At 45.8% G+C, this 26,313-nt stretch overlaps 1 long non-coding RNA gene and 1 pseudogene across 1 annotated transcript; both read right to left on the minus strand.

The window, feature by feature from the left end:
• Positions 1-3,884: 3,884 nt before the first annotated feature.
• On the minus strand, positions 3,885-5,804 carry LOC144586458 (uncharacterized). The gene is made up of 2 exons (XR_013541298.1): positions 5,660-5,804; positions 3,885-4,441 (listed from the first exon to the last, which is right to left on the minus strand). It is a non-coding gene; the product is annotated as an uncharacterized LOC144586458 (long non-coding RNA).
• A 9,243-nt stretch (positions 5,805-15,047) lies between these two features.
• Positions 15,048-15,787, minus strand: LOC140704258 (small ribosomal subunit protein eS4-like; annotated as a pseudogene).
• Between the last annotated feature and the right edge of the window lie 10,526 nt (positions 15,788-26,313).

Here is a 26,313-nt window from a genome sequence, read left to right on the forward strand (position 1 = left end):
TATGAACCCCACCCCCATATCGACGATGCCAAGCCTGATGTTGTCTTTGAACAGAAGAGAAATCACCACTCCTGTTCAGGAAAGCCCACGGAAGGGATTTCCTTGACAACCAATCACACAAGACGGGTAGAAGAAATACTTCGCCTAATCCAAAATGAAAGGCGCCTAAGGACGTACCACTGCCCCGAATTGCGACGACGCAAAGACTGATAGTTTCTTTCAACAGAAGAGAATTGACTACTTCTCTTCAAGAAAGGCCATGGAAGTCATTTCCTAGAAACCCAATCACACAGGACGGGTAAAGGAAATGCTTCTCCATGATAAAAGGAGCACGATGAACCCCACCCCCATATCGACGATGCCAAGCCTGATGTTGTCTTTGAACAGAAGAGAAATCACCACTCCTGTTCAGGAAGGCCCACAAAAGGGATTTCCTTGACAACCAATCACACAAGACGGGTAGAGGAAATACTTTGCCTAATCAAAAATGAAAGGCGCATAAGGACGTAACACTCCCCCGAAATGCGACGACGCAAAGACTGATAGTTTACTTCAACAGAAGAGAATTGACTATTTCTCGTCAAGAATTGCCATGGAAGTCATTTCCTAGAAACCCAATCACCCAGGACGAGTAAAGGAAATGCTTCTCCATAATAGAAGGCGCACTATGAACCCCACCCCCATATCGACGATGCCAAGCCTGATGTTGTCTTTGAACAGAAGAGAAATCACCACTCCTGTTCAGGAAAGCCCACGGAAGGGATTTCCTTGACAACCAATCACACAAGACAGGTAGAGGAAATACTTCGCCTAATCCAAAATGAAAGGCGCCTAAGGATGTACCACTCCCCCGAAATGCGACGACGCAAAGACTGATAGTTTCCTTCAACAGAAGAGAATTGACTATTTCTCTTCAAGAATTGCCATGGAAGTCATTTCCTAGAAACCCAATCACCCAGGACGAGTAAAGGAAATGCTTCTCCATAATAGAAGGCGCACTATGAACCCCACCCCCATATCGACGATGCCAAGCCTGATGTTGTCTTTGAACAGAAGAGAAATCACCACTCCTGTTCAGGAAAGCCCACGGAAGGGATTTCCTTGACAACCAATCACACAAGACGGGTAGAGGAAATACTTCGCCTAATCCAAAATGAAAGGCGCCTAAGGATGTACCACTCCCCCGAAATGCGACGACGCAAAGACTGATAGTTTCCTTCAACAGAAGAGAATTGACTATTTCTCTTCAAGAATTGCCATGGAAGTCATTTCCTAGAAACCCAATCACCCAGGACGAGTAAAGGAAATGCTTCTCCATAATAGAAGGCGCACTATGAACCCCACCCCCATATCGACGATGCCAAGCCTGATGTTGTCTTTGAACAGAAGAGAAATCACCACTCCTGTTCAGGAAAGCCCACAGAAGGCATTTCCTTGACAACCAATCACACAAGACGGGTAGAGGAAATACTTCGCCTAATCCAAAATGAAAGGCGCCTAAGGATGTACCACTCCCCCGAAATGCGACGACGCAAAGACTGATAGTTTCCCTCAACAGAAGAGAATTGACTATTTCTCTTCAAGAATTGCCATGGAAGTCATTTCCTGGAAACCCAATCACCCAGGACGAGTAAAGGAAATGCTTCTCCATAATAGAAGGTGCACTATGAACCCCACCCCCATATCGACGATGCCAAGCCTGATGTTGTCTTTGAACAGAAGAGAAATCACCACTCCTGTTCAGGAAGGCCCACAAAAGGGATTTCCTTGACAACCAATCACACAAGGCGGGTAGAGGAAATACTTCGCCTAATCCAAAATGAAAGGCGCCTAAGGATGTACCACTCCCCCGAAATACGACGACGCAAGGACTGATAGTTTCCTTCAACAGAAGAGAATTGACTGTTTCTCTTCAAGAAAGGCCATGGAAGTCATTTCCTAGAAAACCAATCACACAGGACGGGTAAAGGAAATGCTTCTCCATAATAGAAGGCGCACTATGAACCCCACCCCCATATCGACGATGCCAAGCCTGATGTTGTCTTTGAACAGAAGAGAAATCACCACTCCTGTTCAGGAAAGCCCACGGAAGGGATTTCCTTGACAACCAATCACACAAGACGGGTAGAGGAAATACTTTGCCTAATCAAAAATGAAAGGCGCATGAGGACGTACCACTCCCCCGAAATGCGACGACGCAAAGACTGATAGTTTCCTTCAACAGAAGAGAATTGACTATTTCTCTTCAAGAATTGCCATGGAAGTCATTTCCTAGAAACCCAATCACCCAGGACGAGTAAAGGAAATGCTTCTCCATAATAGAAGGCGCACTATGAACCCCACCCCCATATCGACGATGCCAAGCCTGATGTTGTCTTTGAACAGAAGAGAAATCACCACTCCTGTTCAGGAAAGCCCACGGAAGGGATTTCCTTGACAACCAATCACACAAGACGGGTAGAGGAAATACTTTGCCTAATCCAAAATGAAAGGCGCCTAAGGACGTACCACTGCCCCGAATTGCGACGACGCAAAGACTGATAGTTTCTTTCAACAGAAGAGAATTGACTACTTCTCTTCAAGAAAGGCCATGGAAGTCATTTCCTAGAAACCCAATCACACAGGATGGGTAAAGGAAATGCTTCTCCATAATCAAAGGCGCACGATGAACCCCACCCCCATATCGACGATGCCAAGCCTGATGTTGTCTTTGAACAGAAGAGAAATCACCACTCCTGTTCAGGAAAGCCCATGGAAGGGATTTCCTTGACAACCAATCACACAAGACGAGTAGAGGAAATACTTCGCCTAGTCCAGAATGAAAGGCGCCTAAGGACGTACCACTCCCCCGAATTGCGTCGACGCAAAGACTGATAGTTTCCTTCAACAGAAGAGAATTGACTACTTCTCTTCAGGAAAGTCCATGAAAGTCATTTCCTAGACACCGAATCACACAGAACGGTTAAAGGAAATGCTTCTCCATAATAGAAGACGCACTATGAACCCCCCCTCCGCCCAAATAACGACGATGCCAAGCCTGATGTTGCCAACAAATCACATAAGACGGGTACATGAAATATTTCTCTTGTCTCAGCTTTAAAACAGCACCCCTCTCTAAAAGGCGAAGACAAAAGCCTGTGGAATTCACAATAACTCAGAAGACACTATCGATTCCCATCAGCTAAGGAAATAAGCAGCCTTTGCATTGTCTCATTTCAGGAAGTGCCACTGATGGGGTAAATTTAATATTGGGGCAGGGGACATATATCTCAGGCCCTACCTGGGTGGATGTCAAGGAAATGCTTTCTATGGGCTTCCCTGAAGAGGATTCACTCAGTTATTCAGAGTCTCAGGGTAGAGAGAAGAGAACACCTCTGAGAGATGAGGTAGTTTGTAGCTTCTGGGAATAGCTGATTTCCCTTACATACCCAAGTAAATAACTTCCCTGTCTTCTCATTCCCCTCCAGTATGCAAATAAACCCCCTCTTGTCCATCCCTCTCCACTCCCAGGCCCACCCCTTCCCTTTCACAAACCCTCCTGCAATGCCCCCCCTCTGCTCCCAGTTGCGTGCCCTGCAATGCCACCTCTCCTCCCCGGAAGCCCGTCTATCCCCACCCTGCCTTTTCTGGCCCAACACAAGCATGGTCCCTCCCGCCCCCCCGCTTTCTTGTCGGCCCCTCCTCGACGCATCTCATCTAATGCCCATGGCCTTTTCCTCCCCACCTCAAATGCGGTTCTCCCCCTCCCCTCCCCTCCAGTCATTCCCTCCTCGACGCGAGCCCTGTCTATCCCCCCCCCTTATTTTTCCAGCCAGCACGAGCCTGGTTGTGTTGGATAGTTTTTCTTTTGCTATCAAGTGTGGAAAGTCTCTCATTAGGAGGCATTTTTCTCTTTTTTTTGCCAATGGTCATCGGCCCCAGGCTGGACTATGTTTCAAGTTCGGGTTTGGCAAATATAGCACCTCCATATGGACTAGTGTGGGAACGCTGTCCTCAAGGTCAGCAACTGATATCTGTTCTTCAGTGCAGAGTACAGTCTCCTTAGAGTTAGAATATAACTTCAAAGGATTTCTTCAGCCAATCCTAACTAGTGTCCCATCTGAATTCTCTCAACAATCTGTAAATTTGTCAAGGTTAATCAAAGAGAGTTCTTGGGGCGTGGCTCTAGGAATTCGGCTGGCGGACATGTACATGTCGACTGACTTCTTGCTTTATCTCCAGTTAATTGCTTTTTCTTTGTTTTGTGATCACCTAAACCTTTAGCCGTTTCGTTTTGTGATCACTACAGTCTAGGATGGCTCTCAGGCATGAGACGTTTCAGCAGATGCAGAAGCCATTTGGCATATAAAACAGTCACTCCAGTTCTTTCAACCAAGAGTTCACATGCTTGCATTTGATGGCTCAGTTAGCTTTCTAACGCAAAGTGCACATTTCAGACGTTCTGCAGGGAGAAAAGAAGACAAAGTTGCAATGATGAGAATGTTGTGATTTATTTCCAGGAATAAGTCCTTTTGCACTGAAATACTTCTGCTGTACGTTCACAGAAGCATTAAAGGCAACAAACCTGCATTGTTCGAGTTCGCATTTTGCAACACAGCTCTAAGCAGAAAAACACACTGGAGGCAGTAGAACCCTGACATTTCCATCCACAAAAAAAAAAAAAAAAAAAAAAAAATCAAGAATACTAGAATGAGATATGTAGAATAGAAATTTAAAATTTGGCACACGAGATGCTTCTTCTTTACACAAGGAAAAAACTATCAGATGAGAATACGGTTAATATGGGAAATCACATCTTTATCTTGGCCATTTGACAATCCTGAATCAACTGTATGCTTTGATCTTCACTCCTGACACTCTCTCATTCACTCTTTTCGACTGCTGCTTTTATTCCTTTTTTAATCTGAAGTAACCCAAAGGATACCATGTATGCCTTCCTAGTCTTTAATCCTTACATGGATAAACACGAGTTTTACCTATTCCTAACCATGTTCTCATCCACTGTGTTACAGTTCTCATTTGGTTTCAAGCAACATCAGGTGGATAACTTTCAAAAAAAGATTTAGAATGTCATAGTATTGTCCAATCCTACATAAACCTATTTTTTAAACGTTTCATTATCTCCATGCCACTAATGGTAAGAAGAATTTAAACTTTATACTAATAGAGAGAGAGAGAGAGAGAGAGAGAGAGAACTCCTCTGCTGCCCCCTACAGCTCAGACTAAGCCTTGCATGCAGAGAGAGTCAAAGGCTTGAATGCCCCGAAAGGGATGGGAAGCAAAGGCAAGGCCATCCAAAGGGCCCCCCTGAAATAAAGGAACCTGAACAACTATTCCACCAAATCAGTACTCAAAAGACTAACAGCGAAGTCAACACCGTTCTAGAGAAATGCATTCCGCTGAATAAACAAGCAAAGCTAAGTTGAAACGAACTGCTCACCCAGCTTAATTGGTTTTTTTTCCCCTAGCCTCTTCCAGGTTCACTCTTAGTGAAGTGTGAAGCCTCTTACAGAGAGGGCACTGACCACTTTAGTCATGCTTTGAGGCAGGGTGATGCAAAAGATCATCCAGGCTCAAAAGCAACCTGAAGGACAAAGCCTATTCTGAGATTCAGGCAGCTAAGAGTTGTTCCCTCCAAAAACAATTAACAGCTTCCTACCTCTCAGCTCTCCCCACAGAGTAGCATGGTTTCAGCGCTGAAGCCGAGTTCCTCATAACAGCAGGCTGGGTGACAGGTTCCAGCCAGAATAAAGCTGCTGCCCAGAACTGCTGAGCTCAGCCATTTCCTCTGGCTGGCCTTATATCCCATCACCCTCCATCAGAGCCTGCAGCCTTTCCAACCAATCAGGTGCCGTCCTTTCTGAAGCCAACTAATTGGTAACTTCTGGAAGAGTAGCTCCTGGGGTCACCAGGTGTGCCTAATTAGCACACCAAGGGAAGACAAAAAAACAAATCCTCCCCAGTTTCAAGGCCTATAGATAGCATTCTTCGCAGCCAGGATGGCTCTGTCATTGCCCGAGCCTTCTTTCTCTCCTCTCCACTCTTTTTGTAGCTTTCCTCTGCTCTGTGTTCTGAGAGATGGTTAGAGTGGCAGCTTTCCTGGTGCCAAAACTCGGGATCTCTGAGTCAGGGAGAGGGGTTGAGTTTTAAATTCTTTTGAACTCCCCCACTGCTGGCACCAGAGAGGCAAGGGTCCCTCTGAAGACAGGCAGACGATGGTGTGGTGATGCGCTTGACAAGCCCTCTGGCCGAACGCAGTCTTTTTGACTGATGGGTTTTATTGATGCCTCTCCAGCAGAATCCTAGTTCTGCCCCTTTGGGGGGACTCTTCCTGAAGGGAAAAGCATTTGGTGCCCATTGGAGGAGGGGGTTTGGGGAGTCCAGCCCTGCCTGCTGCTGCCTTGGTAGGTCTACTGGGAAATGGCTGCTGAGGGAGGGTCCTGGCTATAAAAAGGTGAAAGGGGAAGTGAGAAATAACTCCTAAATGCCACTAACATGATAGCCTCTGGTAATGCCCAGGGAGCCTTCACCTATGTGAATGGCACTATGCCTGGAATGGGTTGATGATGCCCAAGTGCTGGAGGCATCCAGTCTGCTTCCTTTGCTGGAGAGGTGGGCCTGATGGGGTGAGGCTGGTGGCTGGGTAAGTTTAGTGCGTGGCAAATGGGAGGGAACAGAGAGAACTCATACAGATGCTGATGGCCATGTTTCCCCCACTCCAGCTGATTGGGGCTATCCTCTCCGGCTATTCCAGCAGACACCGTACCCTGAGGACCTCCCTGGAGGCATCAGCCCCTCTGATAAAGCGCACAGGAAAACCAGAATGGTGACAGAGCGAGCGATCCTTTGGGATGGGGAAAACGCGTTTCTGTTGTTTGCAGCACGTAGGGGGTCGCCTGCTCCGCAAATCAGAAAGGATGTCAAAGACCTTGCTAGTGTGTGCTGTGCTACATAACTTGGCCCTCTAGGTCCCCCTAGATGTGGAGGCTGCTATAGCCATGACTTCCCATGTGTGCTTTGAATGTGACAGGGGAAACATCCCAGGTCCAGGATCCACAGCGGATAAAGTTGCAGGATGACGTGGCCCATGCCTACTTTGGGCCTTGAGGCAAGCAAGCTGCTGCAGGATGTGATCCGTCTTGCCCTCTCCCCACTTTTTTGGAACTGCAGAGCTCTCTTTCACATTCCCAAGCATTTCCCAAGGATTCTCCTGCCGAAACGCAACCCTTTGCTCCTAGCTCCCTCCCTACATGCCATGCCACCCTCCTTCCGTGGGATGGCCTCGTCTTATTCCCTTTTCCCTCCCTTCTAACTCATCATCAATGGCAAATATAGCAACTAGAGCTGTGCAGAGTTGTACTTTGGGCAACAATTCCTAGGCTGGGCATGTTGGGGATCACAGGGGTTCTCGTCCCTCTGACACAACTCTACACAGCTCAGGGTCTGACCTTTCACTGTCCATCTTCCTGTCTTCTTTTCTGGTTGGGTAATATTTAGGGACTTACCTTGGGCTCTTTTCCCCCAACATTGGGCAGCCGGGTTGGCTCCTACCCACTCCCTCCACCTCCTGGCTCATGATTGGGAGGCTGCGTGGATCCATCTGACCCTAATCCTGCCCACCCTCAGCCTCCTGAGTAATGTCTGGGAGGGTAGTTTGGGTCCCTTAGAGTAGCATTCTGCCCACCCTCAGCCTCCTGGGTCATTCTTGGACAGCCGGCATAGGCCTCACCCACTCTCAACCTTATTCCTAGAAAATGGAGTTTATGTTCCTTCCTTTTTCCTGCCACATGTTCCCCCAGGAGAAAGGCCTTGAGCCTACTTTTGTAATCATGTAATTTCAAGAACAAACAAAATCCACACTGTTGTTGTAGATGGCATTTTATTGATCAGGTTCAAAGAAAGAGTGCTTGGAATATAGTGTGCCTGGGCACTAGCATTTTGCCTTAGAACCACCCTTGTATCTTCGACAAAGAGAAGACAGACAGACAGCAGAGAGACCTGTGCAGAGAGCCTTTGTGTAGCTGTGCTGCACCTGACCCATAGCTGTCTGACCATGCCATTGCCAGTGTCCAGCTGCAAGTCTCAGGCAGTGCTTACTGCAATGGCTGCGGTCACATACTGGCTCAGTGGCACATTACCTTATGCTTTTTTTTTCCCAAATGGTGTGTGACTTCCTTGGCTCTCTGACAGAACAATTTTGCCTTGAAGGGAAGAAGTGGCCAGTTAATTCTTAGACAACACATAGAGTAGTTTTCTGGAGGAGTAGACATTTCTCAGTTACATACAGCACTGATGTTACCTGTCTGTCATGGGTTGGAGGGAAAGTTCCATCCTATGGGGAGTGGAAGGCGGGACATCAGGAGGAGGGGCTGTACTGTATATATATGTGGAGCGTGTGTGGAGAAGTTTAGGAGAGCTGAGAGAAGAAGCTGGGAAGAAGAAGCTGGTGTGGGAGTCTGTGTGTCAGACAGGGTACTACTGTGTGTCAGTCAGTACCAACCTGATAGGTTCAGGTGTCTTTATGGGTAGCCAGAACTGATAGGTTCAGGGTCTGTGCTTTATTTAAAAGGTGTTCTGTGTGAACCAAACTGGTGTATGTATGATTGAGACTAAGCCACGTTACTGTATCTTATTCACTTGATCATTTTATTTTCCCTGTGTGTTATTTAAATAAACCTTGTTCTGTTATTTGTTGAAAATCCATTCCTGGTCTGTGTGACTCCTTACAGGGAATGGTTGGTGGCAGCTTAGTGAAACTGTGGTATATCCCAGTAGGTCTGGGGTTGTCACATTGATTGGTGTCCAGCGTGTGGGATACGACTGGTCCAGTTGTCCAGTGGTCCAGTAAAGCCTTGGCAAGTGTGCCCAGAGCAAGGGGGGTCTAGTCAGGGACAATCTGAGAGCGCGTAGGTAATCTTCTAGGCTTACCTCACAGGGAGATAGGCTAGTGGAAGAACGTGTGACCTCAGATTGGTGGGACTAGATTAGGAAGCTCTGAGGCAACCTGTTTTGGCGGGAAAAGGCTGAGGCAAAGCTGAGTGAAGTAGCAGTGATCTAGCCTGTCTGCTGAGAGGCCTAGCAGAGGGGGGTGGACTCTGGCTGGCAACAGTTGCAAGTTAGTGCTGAAGGAACAGCAGCAATCTATAGAAGGCTGGTTCTGAGGCAAAAGAAAAAAAAAGTGGTTGCTTTATTTTGAGGCTTGACTTTTGAAAGCAGCCTGTTCTGGGGGGGGATTATGCCCTTGACTCGAAGCCAAATGGCAGAAATGGGTGAAGCGAGGGAACCCCAGGTAGATCAAGGTTCTGAGGATGAATTTGGCTCAGTGCAGGAGGACAGCACGGGAGAACAGAACCCAGAACTCAGAAAAATGCTCATAGCCCAACAGCATGAACTGAGGATGAGGCAATTTGAAATGGAGGAAAGGGAAAGAGAGAAACAAAGGCAATTTGCATTAGAGAGAGAGAGAATGGAAAGAGAAGAAAGATTGGAGAGAGAGAAAATGGCGTTTGAGTTAAGAAAATTGGAACTGATGAATCAGAACAATAATAACAATAGAGATTCTGAGGGAGGCCAATTGTCTAAAACTGACCTGAAGAAATTCCCTGTGTACCACAAGGGAGATTGCCCTGAGGTGTTCTTTTCCCTAGTGGAAAGAGCGTTTGTGGACTTCTCAGTAAGGGAAACTGAGAAGATGACCATCATGTGATCTTTAATCAGTGGCAGCCTGGCAGAAGTCTATGCAGAGATGCCAGAGGAACTGCTAAAAGATTTCGCAGAGTTTAAAAAACTGGTGTTTGCCAGACATGGGATAAATGCGGAACAGCTGAGGCAAAGATTCAGGTCACTCACCAAGAAACCAGAGCAGACTTTTACCCAAGTGGGGGCCCAACTGGTGAGGCTGCTAGAGAAATGGCTATCTCAGGAGGGAACAGAGACCTACCAGCAGCTCAAAGACCTGATAGCGCTGGAACAGTTTTATTCAGTCCTGCATGGGGAACTGAAGTTCCAGGTGAGGGAAAGGAAACCGAAATCTGTGGCCGAAGCGGCAGAGATCGCAGATTTTATTTCCCAAATAAGAAAGCCCTTAGGTGAGGGGAAATCTGTAGGTAAACCCAAAGAAACCTACAGCAAGTACTCTCAGGGTCCAGGGAGAAACCAGCAAGGGGGAGGGACCCATGGTGAAGGGAAGCCCTCAGACATGAAACAAAGACCGCAGATTTTGGAGGGAAAACCAAAACAAGATGAGAAAGACTCCAAATACAGCAGAAAATGTTATTTCTGTCAAGGAAAGGGCCATCTAATCTCAGAGTGTGAGAAATTAAAGCAGCTAAAAGGAAATGTGCCTCATGATTTGAGTGGAACCAAGCCAAAAGCTGTGTTCTGTGTCCAGAAAGAGCAAAGCTCCTTTCCACTGAGGGAGCCTGTTGCCATGGCTACTCAATCTGGAACAGTGACATCTGCTGATCAGGCTGAGGAAAATGGTCCTCTTGTGGAGGTCAAGCGCTGCTTGCTAGTGAGAACAGATTCGCAGTTGTTTGAAACCGCAGGGGTGGACGTAGGAATACTTGACCATCAGTATAGGGGGTTAAGGGATACTTGTTCCCAGGTGACCCTGTGCCATCCAGATATTATTCCTAGGGAGTATATAATCCCAAATGAGAGCCTAAAGGTGGCAGGGATTGAGGGACAGGTGATCTCGCTGCCAGTAGCTGAGGTACCTGTAAGTTTTCAAGGCTGGAGGGGAGTTTGGCGGCTAGCGATTTCATCGACTCTGCCAGCAGCCGTGCTCGTGGGAAATGACCTGGCTGAACATGTGAAACGGGTGCTAGTGATTACACGTTCACAAGCTACCACAGAGACAGTTCAGGGGGGTACTGGAGAGCCCGAGACGGAAGCAGGTGGGGGGAGTTCCGAGGCTGTGGTGGAAACCTTAACCACAGACAGCCGATTTGGCCAAGAGCAAAAGGCAGACGCCACTCTCCAAAAGTGTTTTGAACAGGTGACAGACGCCCAGCTAACACCTGAAACCCCAGTGAGATTTCGAGAGAAAAAGGGAATTTTATATAGAGAGACCCTGAGGAATATCTCAAAAGGGGGAGATGGGATCAGAAGTCAGATAGTGGTACCTGAAAAGTATCACCCCATGATCTTACAAAGGGGGCACTCTGACATGTTTGCTGCGCACTTAGGGGTGAACAAAACACAGCAGAGAATCACACAGAATTTTTACTGGCCTGAAATAGGGAAGCAGATCAAGGAGTTCTGTAAACAATGTGATGTGTGTCAGAGGCAGGGGAATAACCGTGACAGGACCAAAGCAAAGTTGTGCCCTTTGCCTGTGATTGACACTCCGTTCAAATGTATAGGGGTGGATATTGTGGGACCTTTGCCCAAGGCCACAAAGAGGGGGAACAGGTTCATTCTCACCATTGTGGACCATGCCACGAGGTACCCTGAAGCCATACCCTTGACTAACATTGAAACTAACACAGTGGCAGATGCCTTGGTGGGGTATATGTCCAGGATGGGATTCGCCTCAGAAATAATCACAGATTTGGGCACATCGTTTACATCGAAGCTCATGAAACGGTTATGGCAAATCTGTGGAATTAAACACAAGGAAACCACTGCCTATCACCCTGAAAGTAATGGGTTAACGGAGAAGTTCAATGGGACTCTGATGCGCATGATTAGGGCTTACTTGGCGGAGAATCCAAACAATTGGGACCAGAAGCTGCAATCCCTTTTGTTTGCTTATCGATCAGTGCCACAAGCCAGTACCGGGTTCAGTCTGTTTGAACTTTTGTTTGGGAGAAGGGTGAAAGGGCCACTCGATTTAATCAAACAAAATTGGGAGCAGATCACCCAGGATGACCCACAAGATGTTGTGATATATATAGACTCTTTAAGGAATGACCTAAAGAGAAACCTAGGGCTAGCAGCAGAGACCCTGCAAGCTCAAAAGGTCAGAAAGAAAGCTTGGGATGACCACAAAGCCAGGGAGAGGCACTTTGACCCAGGGGAGGAAGTGCTTTGGCCTAGGCCCTGCAAAGAGGACAAACTGCAGCTGGGTAGCCCTGAAATAAAATATTTGGGTCACATAGTAGGGGGAGGAGTGATCAAACCCCTAGAGGCCAAGATAGAAGCAGTTTGTGATTGGCCCAGACCCAACACCAAGAAAAAAGTCAAATCATTTCTTGGGTTGGTGGGCTACTACAGAAAGTTCATCCCGAGGTTTAGCGAGATTGCGGCTCCGCTGACCGATCTGACGAGGAAGAAGACTGATGACCGCATCCCGTGGACCAGCGACTGTGAGGAGGCGTTCCAGAGGTTGAAGGAGGCCCTCATCAACTATCCAGTGCTGCGTGCTCCAGACTTCGACCGGGAGTTCATCATCTACACCGATGCATCTAACAGTGGGGTAGGAGCAGTTCTTTGCCAGGAGGATGAAAATGGTGACCAGCATCCAGTGTCCTACCTGAGTAGGAAACTCCAGAAAGGTGAGAGACATTTGGCAACTGTGGAAAAGGAGTGCCTGGCCATAGTCTACGCGATCCAGAAGGCCAAGCCTTACATCTGGGGAAGACATTTTATTCTGTGCACTGACCATTCACCACTGCAATGGTTAAAGACAATGAAAACCCACAATAGTAAACTTATGAGGTGGGCTTTAAACCTGCAAGACTATGACTTTGAAGTGAAGGTGGTCAGAGGGTCAGTGAACTGTGTTGCTGACGCCTTGTCAAGAAGACCCGAAGAATGAAGACGGCGGAAGGAACATGGACTATGTATATATTTTGGTGACCAAAAAGTTAAATGTACCTGTTGTTTATTAAACATGCTTGGTTTGTATGAATAAAGGTAACTTGATGTATTGTAAATGGTAAATGTTTAAATGCCTAATAGATATGTTTCACTTAAAGTGTAAGTATAAGTAAGTATGGTATTGTATGTTATTGTATAACTGTTTTTGTATGTTTTGGATCCAGGTTGTTTTTTGGAGAAAAGCACGTTAGCTTTCCCCCTACAAAACAACTTATAAAGAGGGGAGGTGTTACATACAGCACTGATGTTACCTGTCTGTCACGGGTTGGAGGGAAAGTTCCATCCTATGGGGAGTGGAAGGCGGGACATCAGGAGGAGGGGCTGTACTGTATATATATGTGGAGCGTGTGTGGAGAAGTTTTGGAGAGCTGAGAGAAGAAGCTGGGAAGAAGAAGCTGGTGTGGGAGTATGTGTGTCAGACAGGGTACTACTGTGTGTCAGTCAGTACCAACCTGATAGGTTCAGGTGTCTTTATGGGTAGCCAGAACTGATAGGTTCAGGGTCTGTGCTTTATTTAAAAGGTGTTCTGTGTGAACCAAACTGGTGTATGTATGATTGAGACTAAGCCACGTTACTGTATCTTATTCACTTGATCATTTTATTTTCCCTGTGTGTTATTTAAATAAACCTTGTTCTGTTATTTGTTGAAAATCCATTCCTGGTCTGTGTGACTCCTTACAGGGAATGGTTGGTGGCAGCTTAGTGAAACTGTGGTATATCCCAGTAGGTCTGGGGTTGTCACAATTACCTTATGCTTTTTTTTTCCCAAATGGTGTGTGACTTCCTTGGCTCTCTGACAGAGCAATTTTGCCTTGAAGGGAAGAAGTGACCAGTTAATTCTTAGACAACACATATAGTAGTTTTCTGGAGGAGTAGACATTTCTCAGGAAAGAAAAAGCTACTCGCATGCTGCATTCACAAACAGGCACGTACATCCACCTAAACGCACAGTTCTAGCACTGCACAGTCACCCATTCAGCTGAATGACCATTATTCCAATTGTGGTGCTGTATCACTTCTTTGCTGCCTGGAAATTTGGTTTTCAGTTTTTGGTCTTTCAAATGTTTTGGACTTCAGCTCCCAGAATATCTTCCCATTAGTTATGCTGGCTGTGGCTGCTGAGGTCCCAAACATCTGGAAGCCCAAACGCTGAGAATGATTAGCCAAGCGGAGCCAGATTTTAAAAAAAGAGAGAGCAGAGCACTTGTGTCTTTCGTTGTAATGTAGAAGAAGTGATTTCCGTGCGTGCAGCCTGTCCTGCAGCTGTACTGGCTGAAATCCTTCTTTTGTGTAACAACTAAAGCTGCAAGAGCGCTGTCATCATCTGTTTCTGGCTGCCTGAAGGTGCAATCCTGCCCTCCGATATTGCACCATCCTTTCTCTCTCCAGGCCCTTTGCACTGGCAAGGCTGACTAAACTTTTAATTATAGCACGACAACACACTTCAACATATTATGTGCATGGCTCAAATGATATGTGCTGAGTTTTTTGTAATCTCAGTAAAATAAGAGGATGATCAGGAAAGTTACCTAGTTTTGTGACAGACCTCAGAATATTCTCTTGAGCTGCCTCTGACATTTGATGGGAGGAAAGGCCACACAGCTGGCTCACCACCTCACTCTCTAAACTCTCCTCCAGGGGGATCTGGAAAGCTGCCTCGTTGCCAGACTTAATTTTATCTCCTTTACTGCTCAACGTCTATGTTAAATTGCTGGGAAAAGGTGACTGGCACCAGCACTGGATCTATTTTGAACCAGTAGGTCACATAATGTCTTGCTTGACCTTGGAGCAGGGATCTTGGGCCTTCCAAAGAGTGTCTGGACAGCTGTGTTTGGACAGCAAAGGGCCAACAGCCTGCAACTGAATCCAGACAATATAACTCACTGAGCTATTCAGCCACTGAGAGTTGGGATTGCCCGAGTCTAACTGTGAAGATACCTAGCCAAGTAAAATGAAGAGTAGGTGGGGCTCCATACATATCTATTAAACAAGATCTATATCTTCCACCAGGAAATAAGTATGCTATTGGAAAGTCAGCATAGCCGAGTAAGCTCAACGTTCAGTCAATCTGTTCTCTGGGAGGAAAGTCCAGAGGGAAATTTCAGTAGCTGGAGTTGGGCCTCTGGACAAGGTTCCCTCCCCTCCATCCCACAACCAAAGGCCTCCAGAGTGCTAAACAATCACTCCTTCTGCGACACCACACTGAGAATCTCAACTTTTCCTTACATGAAGACAAACAGGGTTCTGACCAAATGCACAAGTGTTCTAGAGGACCCTATCCCTGCTCCATTAGGCGGCCAGCCTCTTTTCTCTCTCTCTCTCTCTCTCTCTTCTGCAGTGAGGACATGGATTCCCTTTCCATGAGGAAGGGAGATTCAAGGCTTCTTACTCTTGCCAATAACAAAGATGTTGGACAGCCTGCTGGCAAAGCTGTTACCTCTGGCATCACTACGGAAGCACCAGGGATGCAGTTGATGGTCACATCAGTTTGTCCCAAGTCACCACACACAAGTTGCCTGTGTCAAACGTGATTAGGTCTGCAATCTTGCCTGTCTCCAGGCTAATCTGAATAGTGTTCCTCACCTTAATGACACAATCAAGATGGCAAACACTCTCACCATTGTTAGTAATAAAGTGCCCATGAAGATCTTTACTTTGCACAGCTTGTACTTTGCCTTTTTTTGGTGTGATTCGGTGAACAAGCATCCTTCTGTGTCATACACAAAGTGCAGGTGCTCACTGCTTTTCTTGATGCTGATTACATTTATAAAGAAGGGGATGTCCATGTGGCCTTAGCCATGAATCTCGATAAACCACCGCGTACTGTTCTTATTGACTTTGTCAGGGTATTTATGAGCCTGTTCCTGAGCAAAATGGTGAGCAGAAGGCACTCCCTCGCTTTGTGGGGACCTGTGGATGGCTAGGGTGCCTTGGCTGTGCTCTGCCAAGAAAGGGCCACCATTTCCACTCCAGGGTGGATAGTGGTTCTCACTTAGATGTAGTTTTGCATTAGCAAAAAGCAAAGCGTGCTGCTTATATACCGCCCCATAGCGCTTCAAGCACTCTTTGGGCGGTTTACAAGTTAATTATGCAGGCTACACATTGCCCCCCCCCCCAAGCTGGGTACTCATTTTACCGAGCTTGGAAGGATAGAAGGCTGAGTCAACCTTGAGCCGGCTACCTGGAATTGAACCCCGCCCGGGTCGTGAGCACAGTTTTAGCTGCAGTACAGCAGTTTAACCACTGTGCCATGAGGCTCAGTGCATTAGGTGCAAGTCTATCTACTGTACCAGCTTCTGCAGCAGGAAGCGGTAATAAACCATCAGAACACACTGCATGTTTCCAGGTGAACATTACTTGGAGAGGATAGATGGCTCAGGGACTTAAATACATTTGGCTGAAATGTTAGAGGTTCTGAGTTCAGTTCTCCAGTGTGTGTCCCAGGAAAAGAGCCAACCTCTTTAGTCTTGAACAAACTGCACTGTCCATCAGAAGAAGAAAATGTGGACCACTTCCAAGAGTATACCTACAAATCCTTGGCTAGAGTTACTATAAGTTGGAATAAAATTGATGGCAGGCAATGATTATTATCTGGCATATTGAGTGCATCTGGCGTTTGGAGATACCTTCCTTTAAGCCATAAAAAAACATTTTAAAAAAGAGAAGAAAAGTGTGCTGCTTATTTACTGCCCGAGAGCACTGAAAGCCCCCTCTGGGCTGTGCAGAATTTCCTTATTCCCCCAGGCGCTCTCTTATTCATGCATACTCCATCGAAGGTCCTCCTGCACTGCTTCTGATTTCCCTCTTTAATATGAGTTATGCTATATTGCTGTCCCCTTCATGGATTGCTGCCTTGTCATGGCGAAGGGGCTTGAGTAACTCTGAGAAGCTATGGGCTATGCCGTGCAGGGACACCCAAGACGGACAAGGTCATAGTGGAGAGTTCTGACCAAGTCCTGCTTGCCTGCTGCTGAGCCCAGTCGCCTCATCGGGACAGGTTCTGATCAACCTTGGGCCTCCAGGGGCGTACTCTAAGGGCTACATTAACTCCTGCCTGGTGAGTCCAGGCTCCTCAGGCTTCATTCCCAGTTTCTCCCTGCTTATTCCAGCCTTGTACTCTTTCCGGGCGCCCCCATGCGAACATGGCTGGGGCGGCCCCACCCAAACCTGAGTGTTTCTGTTGTGTGTGTCCCTCTCTATAGCCTCTATAGGTTGGCAGAAGCTGGGACCAGCAACGGGACATAGCTCACCCCGTCTTACGGATTTGAACTCCAGCGCTGACCTTCCAATCAACAAGCCCAGTGGCTCAGTGGTTTAACCCGCAGTGCCATGGTCTACTTTGCAGCCATGTGCCTCAGTGCCCGATGGGGCAAAAAGTCTACATTGCTGGCCATATGACCTCTGTCCTAGTCCTGCAGCCCCTTCCAACTTCTTCGGGCTACATTCCAAAAGGCCTGCCTGCTGATTCCATCTTCCTCGGGCTTGATTTTCAAATGCTATTTGCTGAATTCAGTGTCCTACCCTCCTTGAGTGTCCCCAATGCCAATGTGGCAGGGCCATACTGACTCCAAGAGGTACATTAAGGCCTGCCTGCTGATTCCAGCTTCCTTGTGCTTGATTCTCAAATGGTGTTCGCTGAATTCAGAATCCTAACCTCCTCAGGCGCCCCCAATGCCAACATGCCAGGGGTGACTGTAATCCTTCCTGGCAGCCAAGAAGACCACATTTTAGTTCTTTTTGGAGGTTGCCTTTATCCCCCTTAATGGCAAACGCCTCCCTCTTGCTCATCCATGTGCAGATTTCTGCCACTATACCACCAATGCCTCCCCCAATGCCACTCTATCGCTAAGAATCATGTTGGTACCTGGAATGTCCAGATCCCACATCTGTAATCCTGCCTAGGAAGACAGCGCCCGATAGGGCCACAGTCTATGTTGCTGCCAACTACCTCAGTGACCGATGGGGCCATGATCTACTTAGCGGCCAAGTGCCTCAGTTCCCGATGGGGCCAAAAAGCCTACTTTGCTGCCAAATACCGCATTGCCTCCTGGGAGCAAACTCTACTTCACAGGCAAATGTGATGTTGCTGAAGACAAACTCAATGCCTCATGCCTCTGTGTGCTACCTCAGTGCCAAAGATCTCTCATTCTACTGGGGCCAAATATAACTTCCTCAATGCCATGGGCTTCTGTGCCGTGTGGTAAACTATCCTGGGGTAGTTATTCACTCCAATTTGTGAGTGAATAACTTGGATGTCCAATGTCCAATCTTCACCAAACATGGTAGGCGTGTTGGGGAAGGACATAGGAAGCTTTGGTATGATTCATGATTCTCTAAGTCCCTGAGGGCAGCCTTCCTGGGGGTGTTCTCCTTGTGACTATATAACTCAGGGTTCCATTAACCAATGTTCACCAAACTTTCCTGACTTGTAGAAAACAGTCTGCGGAAGCTTCCCTGCAAGTTTAGTGTCTCTAGGTGCTTGGGGGCCAGTTTTATAGCCTCTTAATGCAAAGACAAATTGATGAATTGATTCGTTGAAGTATATTTGTATTCATTGATTCGTTAACCTTGACAAATCAAAACAAATCCCCATTTTTTTATTCATCCCCATCTCTAGTTGAAACTATGACCCCTTTCCCAAATAGATCCAGAATCACTCATTCCAAGCTTCCATTCCTTAATTTTCTTTAAATGCAACTTGGATGTTTCTGATTTCAGTTTCAACACCACCTCCAACCTCCCACCTCTCCTTCCTTCTCTCTTATGCCTTCTGGATTCTGCACTGTTTCCACCTTGTCCCTTTCCCTCCATTGATGTCGCATTTCACAGCCTTTGGACAGCAGCAGCACCAGGTGGCTCTTCTGCCTTCTAAAAACTGGAAATCTGAGTCTCCAGTAGCATTACAGAACAGGCGGGGAGGGAGGGGGTAGCCCCCAAGTGGAGGGGAAAATGAAGTGAACTGAAAGGTATTTTTTTTCATCCTCCAATAATGTCACATAAACTAATCCAGATCAGTGGGCAACAGAATCAACTCTAAAACAGAAGCAAAGAAAATGTCTGGATGAGCCCTTAGATTGGAATTTTTAAAAAATCTGTTTTTCCATCATACAATAAAACATCATGGAATTAATGCTCTATAGTAATTATTTAATCTCGTATATGTTGTCCATTTATTATGTTAGATTTGTATCTGCCTATTGTTTTCCAATAGATATCCAGGCTGGCTGGATACCTCTGATGTTTAGATCTCTGGCTACAGAGCTAGAGGTTGGGAGTTTGAGTCCCCAGCTGCACCTGTGAAGTCCAGCCAGCCTCTATGGCCTTGGGCAAGCTGCACAGTCCCAGGGTGACACCAGAAGCATGATAAACCACTTCTGTGTATTCTCTACCTGGAAAACCCCGAAAAGGGTTGTCATAAGTCTGCATTGACTCGATACCACATTATTGTTTTCTTCTTCATCATCATCACTGGGATTATGTAACAGATACAAGTTTTAACCAACAATCTAAGTATCTGTTAAATATTGGCGTAGCATGGGTGCTGCTCCTAATATTGCCCTTTTTTGTAGCTCTGATGGTATGATTTCTGAGATCCATAACTGCTTATGGTACTGTGTGAAATTTCTAGATATTGGTCTCAAAGCTGCCATTAATAATAATAATAATAATAATAATAATAATAATAATAATAATAATAATAATAATAATAATCATCATCATCATCATCATCATCATCATCATCATCATCATCATCATCATCATCATCATCATCATCATCATCATCATCATCATCCATAAAACAGAGATGAGAAAACTAGTTTAGGATGCTGAGTTAAATACCTATCTCTCTAACCCCTAATAGATTTTAAGGCAAGGCCGTTCCCTACCCCCACTACTGTGAATTACTGCATGGAATTTTTCTCATCATTATAACTGCTCAGGATGTTGGTTTCTTTTACACACACACACACACACACACACACACACACACACACACAGAGAGAGAGAGAGAGAGAGAGAGAATATATGTGTATTGTCATATTACCGGAGTAGAGTCAGATAAGCCAGTCCAATATTAGAAGTTCAGAGAATGCAGAGCCGATATCAAAATGCCGAAGCCAAATCAGAAACTGCAATCCGAGGTCAGGGTCCAAAGCCAAATCACACAACATAGTCCAGGGTCAGAGTCCAAAGCCAAGGGTCCAAAGAACAAGGTTCAAGGTAGTCAGAGCATGAATGAGAGTCTGAGATTTGACTTGTTGCTTCCACAAGCTTCCCAGCCGTCTGGAAGCTGATTATATAGCAAAACAGTCATTGAACTGCTGGAAGCCTTTTCATCCTGTCAAAACTCAGGACTAGCTGGCCTGATGTTTCTGCGGGCAGCATTCAGGCGATCCTCTGACCTTTGCGCCATGTCTTTTCCAAAGCCTAGCCCTTACCCTGGCTTCTGGGGGAGGAGAATCTGGTGGTGATTCAGCTGTCTGTGCTTCTAATCGCTCAGCATTCTCCTCAGCTACAGGTAACCCCTCAGGTTCTGGATCTTCGGCTGAACTCATGACACGTATATAGAAGCAAACCCTACTGAGTTTAGTGGTTTGTTTCAAAGTGAGTGGGTATAAGGTTTGTTAGTACAATCTTATCATATAGTTTTAAATCCTTAAAATATCCCTGTCAACGGAAAATAAAAATATGAATTTCAAATGGATGACTAGTCTAGTGAAATATGGAATATAGCTCTAAATGATAAATCAACTTGTAATTTAAAGGTTAAGAAAGGAGAGTTGAAAAAGTTTTTATGAAATATGGGGCAGATTCTTGGAATATGTATTAACAAGAGGAAAGGGGAAAGCTCCAAATCAAGAATCAATGCAGTTCTGCAGAAGAGAACAATAAAAGAAGAGGAAGAATATAAATGGAAGAAGAAGATTATAGCAAGAGGTCCCGTCTATGGTGGGGAACACAGTTATATTGTATTTTGATTTGTGTATTTTATGTTTATGTTTTAAATAAAAAATTAAAAAAATATCCCTGTCAGATATAACCCACTATTTTCAGGTACCTTGCTTCTTTGAAACTGTGTTTATTGATATCATATTCACTATCTTGTCATATTTTAATATGGCCACCCCCACATTACAAAAACTATTGTGTTAATAATAAAGCTGTTGGGGATTTTTAGATGGGACTAGAAGGAGATATACATCAGGAACACTGTTCACATCCATGATTTTAGCGTGATTGCCTGAGTTTTCCCCATTTGGCTAAATAATTACGTAGAATTTGTGTGAGACAATTTTTCTTTATTGGCTTTGAAGAAGAGATTATCTCTACAGATCATATGGCTGAACGAGATAAAACTGGTAGTCAATCTGATCATGTTAATCTTTTGTTCAGGAAAATTTCAGAAAATGGATCTGAAATTAAATCACAGTAGTAAAACATAACATTATTTTCATTTACTTCTATTGTCCAACAGACGGAGCAAAATTTCAAATATCACTCTAAAGGCACAGTATATGTGGATGGCGTGTTACTTGCAAGCAGGGATTGCACCTGGTTTCTAGGATCCATACAGACTGTGGCTGTTCCTCTGATCAGCTACCATGACTTGATGAAGCATAGTTTGTACAACTACTGTGCAAAAATACTATAAATCATATTACATATTCGTGCTCACCTTTTGAAATTCCATGAGATATTATTATAGTTTAATTATTTTCCAGACTTACTATTGAAAAGATCAAAATTGTCCACATATAAGCAACTTCCTACTGAAAATTAATGTTATACAGTATTTCATTATTATATTCCACTACATGCTAGTTATTAATGTCAGGCTTAAACCTAGAAGTTTCTGTATGCAAAGCAGAAGTTTTATCACAAGCTACAGAGTAATTCATTCATTCATTTTATATCTTACTTTTCTACCACAATTAGAACTCAGGGCAGTTCAAAACATACCTGCCAGAAACAGGTCTTAATCAGCTTCCACAAGCCTGCTTAAATCTAAATATTTTGACCTGCCAACTCAAGGACTTCAAGGACGCAATCAGGGAGTTCCAAAACATGAAGGCAGCCATTGTGAGAAGGGCTTCTATTTTGTCTTACCAAGTATGCCTATGAGAGTCAAAGGTCACTTCTGAGGATCTCAAGACCCATGGCAGGTTGATAAAAGAGAGATATGTTCATTCAGGTAGCCTGGACCCACGTGGCACAAGGTTTTAGAGGCCTTGACCAGTACTTTCACTTGTACCGAAAAAAGGACTGGTAGCCAGTGAAACGGTTGTATTAGAGTGTTTATATTCTCACTAGAACAGGCTCCTGTCATCAACAGTCTGGCTGCTGCATTTTGGATCCTCTGGAGTAGCCATTCCCTACTTTTGTTTTAGCCATGGCATTTAACAATATGAAAGAAATAGAGGCTGAATCAGGATTGTATAAGTCACATAACTAGGGCTTGAAAAATGCACTCGTCCGTACGTCTGTGACAAGTGAAAAATGCTGCTGGACAAGTCAGCTGATCGTGCCCCGTTCTTCAGAGTGCTGTCCTCTGAAGATGCTGGCTACAGAGACTGGCGAAACGTTAGGAAGACCAACCTTCAGAACACGGCCAAAGAGCCCCAAAAACCCACAACAACCAAGTCACAGTTCCCTTCCTGCCTGCCTCCTTCCCCCCTCTCTCTAATCCTGCAGTCCTCCCTTCCCCCCTCCCATTGCAAAAGGAAAACTGCCCTCTTCTCCCGAGAAGAGAGTTTGAGGGGCACATACAGATATAACTCTGTAGGAGAATGTAGAGTAGTTCCATGATGGAGAATATGGAGATTCCCTGCTCCCAATTTCAACCGAACAAGACACATCCAGGGATGGGAGGGAACCATGGCTCTGTAAGAGGCCAGGCACTTTTGCTTTTGCTTTTATTTTTGCTGGAGAAAGGCATTCAAAATACAAGTTTCATGACCCACACAGGCATGCAGGTAATAAAGCAATCCGAGTCTGAGGGTATAAATCAGTAATTCCCAATCCCAATAAATTGCGAGGATATAGTCTAGTACTGCTGACTGGTGAAATTTTTGAATGACTGGTGAGACATTATAAAATTGGTCAATCCCTGTACATAACAAACCTTATAAGATGGTATGTGAAGAATAGATTCCAGTCTGTAACCTCCTTCAAATGTGCCAGCCTCTGCCCAGGGGACATATGGCCCCATTTGAGAATGGCTGCTCTAGAGCAGTGGTTAACAACCATGGGCCCCCTTTCTTGGACTAAAACTCCCAGAAGCCTTGTAGTTGTGCAGATCCAGAGGTTGGGAGTTGGGTTTCCCACTGTATTTCCTGTGAGCAGAGCCAGCCTCTGTGGCCTTGGGCAAGCTGTACAGTTCCAGGGTACCCACAAAATAAGAGAATGATATTCCATTTCTGTGTATTCTCTACCCAGAAACCTCTAGAAAGGGCCACCCTAAGTTGAAATTGACTTGAAAGCATGCAATTATTATATACAGTATGCTGTGTAAATCTGCAATTCAAGATAACATGTCCTCCATCTGATGAAAAAGACTGTTGTCCACAAAAGTTGGTGTCATAAACTTGTTACTTTTTAAAGGCTTCTTTTTTGCTTTTGCTGCAGCAGACCAACATGGACAGTCTTTTGGAAGTTTTAGACCTCCAGACTTCAGAACACAAAGGCGGTCTTTGACAACACAGTTTAAACATTATTGCCACAGACCCTATGCCTGTTTCAAAGCTCCCAGTGCCCTCATTTCTCCCCCTCTAGGCTACATCTCTTTCAGTACATAGAGATATCTAGGTATACAGATGGCTTTCTGCCAGGAAAGGCGCTCTATAATAATTAGATTTTCCTGCTGACAATAGTAGTTCATAATTCAAATGAAGTGCCTCAGCAGTCGGGAGCCAATGTTTCCCTTATAGGGGAAAATGTGTGCCTTTCCTGGCTGCACTCAAAGTGCGAGCTTCCTCCCCCCTTTCCAGAGTTTCTTGAAGCAAGAGTGTCCACACCAGCAGCCCCTTCTGCTTCATGAAGTCTCAAGCACTTCTACCCACAGAGGTGATGAGCCCCTCCAGGGGATTCCCATGGCCCAGTGTGGGGGTCCCAACGCAGGTCTCCTGAGCCCTCTGACCACCACAGGACACTGGGGAAGCCCCTACGGATAACGCCCTGTTGCTCATCTTTTGGAATCAGACCCGTGTAGAAATATTTATTTTTGCACTGTTCCTTGCAACTAGAAAGCGAGCACAAAGGGTGGTTGGTGGTGAGGGATCAACTATGGTGTCCTTGTCTGCTCCTCACACGGAGCGCTTCGGTTTTCCAGGGAAACTACTTCAGAAGCGGCTTGCTCCCCAGCGACCCATTCTGCCCGCCTTTCCAAGTCCAGCAAGTCGGCTACGCGCAGCCTCGGTTCCCGCCAACACAAGTGCCACCAGGCGCCCGAGGCTTTTTTTTCCCCGGCCCCCTCCGACCTCCTCAAGGGGGAGCAAGAGCCTCTGCGCGCCCGAAGCCGGAGGTCCCTCGCTCGCTCGCTCGCTCTCCGGCTCCCTCCCCCGCCACACAGCCGCCTCCTCTGCGAAGCCGGCGGTCGAGCAGGAGGGTTGGTACCCGGGGAGGCTCTCCGTCCCTCCCTCCCTCTTCTGAGGCGGCCGAAAAAACCGCCTCTTCTGAGCTCCGAAAAAGCCCTCCGCTGCTTTCGCGAAGGTCACAGCGAAGGGGGCTCGCCATGGGAGACCCCCGGGGCAGCGGCTCTCCGGCAGGTGGGCTTGGGCTCGAGGCTCGCCAAGCCGCGCTCCCGCTGGGTCGGTCCGGCGGCTCTTCGCTGGAGGAGTAAAAAGAGGGTCGGGAATCCCCGTGTCGGGCGGACGCTGCAGACCGGTTGCTTTCCGACGACTCTTGCAGACCTCGCTTCTTTCTTATACAGCCAGGACCCGGGCATTCGCGCCTTCGAGGGACGGGCGGACGGGTATCGCTTTCTTTCTACTTGACATGTGGGCTTTTTGTTTTTCTTCGGTTTTGGTTTTATGTGTATTGGGGGGTGGGCTACTTTGAGCTTTCAGTCCTTCTGTTGTTGTTATTTCCTCAGGCAATTTATGCTCCGTTTTCATGCTGTTCGTTGAACAATTAAGAGATGGAAAATTAGATGCATCAGGTGCTCAAATTGCTGGCTGGCTATTGCCTCGTGGTACTATTAATGGAATAGCAACTTTATCTGAATTTGTCCTTGGGTTTTCAGTACAATAAGTATTGTTGTTGTTTCATTAGTATTCAGAAGCTTCTGAAAGTGCTGTGGGGGAGAAACTGCGGTGGCGATGCTTACTTTTCCTTAGGAGTAAGTGCGGCGGAATGAAGGGGTGGAGGGTGTTGAGTGAAGAGAGGCGCACCGTGTCCGGTTATAACGCATTTGTGAACGCTCCATTCCTATGCATTTACTCGGAAGTAAGGGCTAAATCCAGTTAGATCCATTGAAATGGGAGAAGACTCCTTGATTTCAGTAGGGCGAAACTGGTTGTCTTCGATGGGGCTTCTTCCCAGGGAAGTTTGCTTACCTGTTAGTGAATATCAGTGACACCTGTATGGGACCATTATGATTGAAAAAACAATGTATCAGAAGCGAGTTCCGTAGTTCTTGATCGCCATGTTTTGTATATTGCAAATCGTTATGCATATAGCAAATTAAAACATGAGATGATTGGTCGGAATGAAAGGGCAGAAGATAAGTTTTTAGCACAAAATGAGGGAGCAAGTGACAGAATTGTAACTTCATTTCAATTCTGTTTTATTGAAAGAGGACATTATGCATGCAAACCAGCTGGAAATCCCCTTGCATAAGGTGTATTTCAATAAAATGGATCTGCTAAAGAGCAGAATGTTTCCATTCATTTTTAGTGGGGCACGCTCAAGAGTATTGTTAACTAGGATTCTGTGCAAGCATCATCTAGCTATTGCCTTTTGTGTTAGAGGACTGTAATCCTGGGTACTCTTAGGGTGAAGGGTCTAAGTACTGTACCTTAGTCAGTAAGTCAGTGAACATACTGTACCTTAAATTTATGCATGGTAAACTCAAGAAAGGGCTCACTTCCAAGAAAGTGTGTTCTGGATAGAACCACTTGAACAAGCATGAAACAGACTCTTCTGTACAATCTTAAGTTTCCTCACATGGAAACAAGCTTCACTGATACCAGTGAGACTTCAGTGATGGTTAGAATTGGACTGGAAGCATGTTGTCTGTGCTTTTAACTTTCAGATGAAAATTATTTTCCAAGATAGAAAGGAATATATTCAATAGGTTTTTTTGTCCGATTGCTTTCCAGATACATTGTTTAAATACATTTTACTAGTACTTTAGCCTATTTGGAATAGGTAGACTGATATTATTTGGTATTCACATACAGTATCTTGTTTTCGTTTCCTAGTGCTAGACTTTTATGTTAGTGGGATGGGTTTCTCATCTGTATCTCCATTGTAAAAAGGTTCCATAGC

This window comes from Pogona vitticeps, chromosome 2 (genome assembly GCF_051106095.1).
Source record: "Pogona vitticeps strain Pit_001003342236 chromosome 2, PviZW2.1, whole genome shotgun sequence".
NCBI classification, from domain to species: domain Eukaryota; kingdom Metazoa; phylum Chordata; class Lepidosauria; order Squamata; family Agamidae; genus Pogona; species Pogona vitticeps.